Genomic DNA, 5,437 nt, shown 5'->3' with positions numbered 1-5,437 from the left:
TTCTGCATCACAAAAAGAAGCAGTCACAATATATATAAAAAAAAATGTTTTTGTTATAAAAAAAACAAAGGTACGGGTTTTTATGTATATGTACAAAAATAGTAGATGCAGTTAAAACCAAACAACCAAACACAAATCAAAATGTTCTTTATTAATTTGTAACAAAGCGCAGAATATATTTCAGTCAGTTGATCACACATCGTCATATTTTAATTGCGTTTAATAGTATTGTCTTTAATCCGGATTCGCCGCGTGTAGGCTGTATAATCTGCAACAGCCCTGAAAAACACAATACACACAATGGGTAATAAAGTTGTGAACAATTAGCGCTAATCAACACTATTATACATAAACGAAGTCGACGCATTCGATACAACCTTATTGCATTCGCGATTTACAGGAAATGTCAGTTGTCAGTACACTGTATAATGAACACCCCTTTGTGTCAAAACCGGATTTAACTTGAGTGTGAATAGTCGACTGTTTCATGTTCTTTGTATCAATACCATCTGTGTATCTGTATTATAAGTATACCAGTCAACAAACAAGGTGCGCGCTTCCGCATATGGGTATTCGGACGTTCAAAAAATTGACCTACGGTTTAGCGTTCATGCCGTCGAACGCATTAAGCAATATAACTCGTTTTTTTCACTATTTCTTTATTTGAAAAAAATACTAGTGGCTTATAACTTACCTTGCTATCTTTTTTTCTCGCATTTTGCGAGTGTGCGAGTGTTAATTTCGAGCCCTGTGTATATGCGTGGATTACGCTGAATTTAAATGCCTCATGCCTACGGTAATTCAGTCTTATTTGTTTCAAATATGGGACATGATTGTTTGTTAGGATCTTGAATTCGTCCATCAGTCGAAGGACGAAAAAAGCGAAAATTAATGTCGGACGATTAATAATGGTTTCACAGTATTTGTTTATGTTATTAAACTCTGCTTTCATTGATTTTCTTGTACGACTGATTCTGAACGTTATCTAGATTTTATATTCATCAATATGTTAACTGTTTTGATTTATTTAGTTAAATCGTATGTTTTCTCTTCAAAGTATAGTACTTTCTTCTATCCAATTAAGTGCAGAGCTCCTCTGGAGCATCAACGCACTTTGACTATACAAGGTGTCTTGGGACCTGGGTACTTGGTGTCTTAGCGGGAGATCGAAAGAGCGCTACACAGCGGGGAACGAACCCGTGACCTCCCAATCGCTATGCGGACACCATATCCACTACGCCACGGCGACCATTGATAAGTTTTTCAAAGTATTATATACTCCTAAAAGATTGTAGGATGCAGGTACTGTACATTAAATGGAAAAATTCATTTGGTAGACTTCTTATTGAAGAATTATAATATCGAAATTATGGACTTTTTTTCACTATTAATTACAGATTATGCAAACAGCCGACTGAAACGGAAAGCTAGTGGAAGTTGTTTTTTTTGAAATTTTAAAAGTTGTTGTGTTAAATATGTGTTTTCTTCAAAGCTGCTGCCCAAAACAGTATGATAACCCAAGGTGCGGTTAGCATATTTGATCTTAATTAATTGTCAAAACTGTACGAAACCGAATACATGTATGACACGGAAGAATATATTCAATATGCTTATGTTTAATAGTGTGTGACAATTGACATAGTTTAACAACAATTGAGTTTGTTAAGTTTTCTACGAATATTTTAAAAGGACATGTTCACATTTTGGTAAATGACGATTTCTAAGTTAGTGTCATATATTTAAATATTATGTATGCATTATGTTAAAAAATAACACTCCTGACTTAGATAAATGTTAAAAATATTAAGAATGATGATCAATCGAATTCGGTTAAAAAAAATGTTATTAGCATAATACTCCACATGGTATGAGCAAGGTAATAAATTTCACATTTTAGTTTACATCAATAAATATTAACCGCATCATAGCCACCCTATCGCATAAATATTTTGTAAAAGGCGATTTTGTTTTCCAAACTCCTGTCCTGTATTACATTATTTTGATTGCACACTACTCATTACTGTATCATCAATTCCTTTTAACAGGACCTTTTGATATGTGTATTATGACATGTGTATTACGACTGACGATATTCTATGTACAAGTCGTAATAAATGTCCTGTTCTATATTTTTCCACAACAGAAATATGTTGATAATGTGTATGCATGTTTTAACAAGTAACCGTAAAAACATACGCCTGATAAATGCGTATGCAAACCAGTTCTTTCTTGCTATGGCAGTCAGAAGTATGTCCCTCAAAGTGCTGTTGTTTTTTGTTGAGGGATTTCAGAAAATGTGTCCCCAATATAACTGTTTTTACAGAAAGTATTTCGATCATTGTACTTCTTATACAAAGCTTGTTAATAATTGTTATTGTTTGAAAACCCAATGGAATTCCGATAATGTTGCTTTAACGCACACAATTGAATGTCATAATCAAAGCGCTGAATGCACTGAAGTTGTTCGCTTTTGCATAATCTTAGACGCCACTCAGTTTTTAATACAATGTTATAGTTTTTTATATCGCAAGTTTTAAATAAACACAACCCATTCAAATGGACAAAGAGTGTGTCTTAAAGCACAGGTCGACTGCACTGTTTATCCTCATAGTTATGTTATAGAGATAACTTAGATAAAAAACAACAATATGTCTCTTTTTATTTCGGCCATTGGTTGCAGCACTGGCAACCATCTTTAGAATTTTGGTTGCAGTGCTAAAGAATAATAAGCCAAGAATCATGTAATTGATGTGTTTTGTGTATCTTATACTTTATATATTTTCTTTAAATTATTGAGCAACAGTTTTGCCGACATGACAGACTTTTAATGCATCATGTCTTGTTGTGAGCCGGAAGTGAATCATTTCCTAGGCCTAATTGATTTTAAGTCACCAATTTGTATTCTATGTTTAATTTGATTGAGTTGTTCAAGCTTTGAAACAGCTACTTGCCCTGCCTTTTAATCCAACTGTAACCAACTTTTGAAATTGAGTTTCCTGGGCTTAAATCTACTGGCCCCAGGCTAACAGGCAACCACTAAAACTGTAAGTTATTCGTGATGTAAGATCTGACAGTGTATTGCACTCATTCAATTTGCAAGTCTGAAGACATTAAGGGGTTCTTTTCACGTTTTGTTTAATTGACAAAATTAAACGATTTAATATTTTGGAGAGTTCGGTTGTTGTCGCTATATTTTTTTCGTCCTACGATGATTGCTTATATAAAGTATAACATAAATCTCTCATTGTATAAGTAAGGATGACCGAGTGGTCTAAACGATAGACTTTTATTCCCGGGTCAGTGATTCGAGCCCAGTTGAGGGTAACTGTTTTTGTTTCTTTAATTTAATTCTTGTTTTTTTAACATTTATCTAATTCAGGAGTTTTAAGATCCAATGTTTACATTTATCACTATAAAGCATTTAATGCCAAACTGTGAAAAGGTCCCTTTTAGATGTTTATTAAAAAATTCCACAAGGTAAAAATTTAGAAATCATTGGTAGATTATTTGATTTAAAAGTGATTTTGTTTATTTGCTTTGTCAGCGAGGTTACTTTAAAGTTATTATCACCTTTTATCTTTTTTTCAAATCATTAATTAAAAAGATAATTTAATCTTCATTTTGGAAAAAAGGGCTAAATGCATATGCATTAATTGTCATCCCTGTACAAGAGCCTGTCTTTAAACGAAATACACCATAAAACAGAAAGTGTCGTCCTTGATTAGCTTGTGCGCATTGCACAGGCTAATCAGTGTACACAGGCTTATCTGGGACAACACTTATTTGACATGCATTAAGCCCCGTTTTCCCTGAAAGCAGCCGATAATTACATATTTCAATAACAAACTGACAAATGTCGTCGCATAAGCTGTTAAATACTATTGACAGGAAGATGCGGTGGTTATTTAAAAACAAGTTTCCATATGGTTATTTTCATTAATGGATAGTGCTTAATTTGCCTAACTTAGAGGATAGAAAAACAGGAATGTCTACATTAATAGTTGTAAACACATGTAATTATAATTCGTGTACGTTATAGTTTGTTGTCGAATAACCCACGGCCGGAAGTTTAGATGCGTAGGGATTAAATCACGAGTGCGAAGCACGAGTGATTTAAAACCACGCATCTAAACTTCCGGCCGTGGGTTATTCGACCACAAACTATAACGTACACGAATTATTTCGATTCTAACACGATTTTTACTAAAGATTTATAGAATGTATCTTATTTTTCTTGCATACTATTTTATGTGAAGCTCCGCCAATAAAAATAGCTTTCGGCTGTTCTGTCCATCAGATCTCCGCCCTCAATAACAGCCAAACTGGATGGAAAAAAACCCATTTCATTTCTCACGTTTGGTTAACTAAGAACAACAACTTGCGTAAACTAACATGTTTTCATTGTACTCTTTAAATTAACGCAAGAGTGTTGAATCTACAAGACAACAACTCCGATTCGAACTTCAGCCATTTCAGTATCGAAGCAGCAGACGAACACCGTGGGAAATTGGGTCAAGTTTACGCATTTCTGTTCATAGCGTAGTATTTTGTCACGTGACTTTCATTCATAAAATACCGGATTATTACGCTGGTGGAAAATGTATCGGCATGTTTTGTTTAGCTACAGCGCGTGCTTTCAGTGTATAAGCTCCGCCCATAAGTTATTGCAGAATAACCCACGCTTGATTTCCTTCTTTGTCTATAGAAAACAAGTCACGTGCCGTGTTAGAATTTACATTATAACATATTGCTGGTCATAAACCTATAGATACAAAACAGAAAACCAAAAGAAGAATGGAAGTGAAATTTAAACATATGAGTCAACCGGCCACATGAGAAGTATCCGTATTTATAGGCGCGTTCTTCGAACAAACCTGTTTTAGTGGTTTGTCGGGCATTGCTATTTGATTCGATTATTAACAGTATCAATTATCATCGTGCTAATGCTTGTGATATTATGGGCATTTTGCACTGTTGAATTGAGCTGAAAAGAATTAACAGGTCAAAATAGTTAGTTAAAATGTGGTTACTGATTAATTATCTGCAACTCACCTTGCTACCAGTTGTTTATAAAAATATATTTTATATTCGATATTCTTACGTGACCCACCCAGTCCTGTAAGCTGAAATGGTCCGTAAAACAATTTCGTGTCTTTGTGTCGTATGAACAAATCTGCACTAAAACTAAATTTAGGTTCAACTCGTAAACGCATGATCAGTTGTCAAACGAAAGTACGGTTGATATTCAAATGCATTATTTTTCTCTTTCTGGTATATTGTTTTAGTATGATGATGCTGCATTAATTAATATAAGTGTATATGAAGTAGAAACATCAAAAATAATCAACGGTTGCGATAGACACCTATAAACTGTTACATGCTCATAATATCACTTTAGTACATTAGGCAATATGGACGAATAATTATTGTTAAATTT

Source organism: Dreissena polymorpha, chromosome 3 (assembly GCF_020536995.1).
Source record: "Dreissena polymorpha isolate Duluth1 chromosome 3, UMN_Dpol_1.0, whole genome shotgun sequence".
NCBI classification, from domain to species: domain Eukaryota; kingdom Metazoa; phylum Mollusca; class Bivalvia; order Myida; family Dreissenidae; genus Dreissena; species Dreissena polymorpha.
This window is presented reverse-complemented; position numbering follows the sequence as displayed.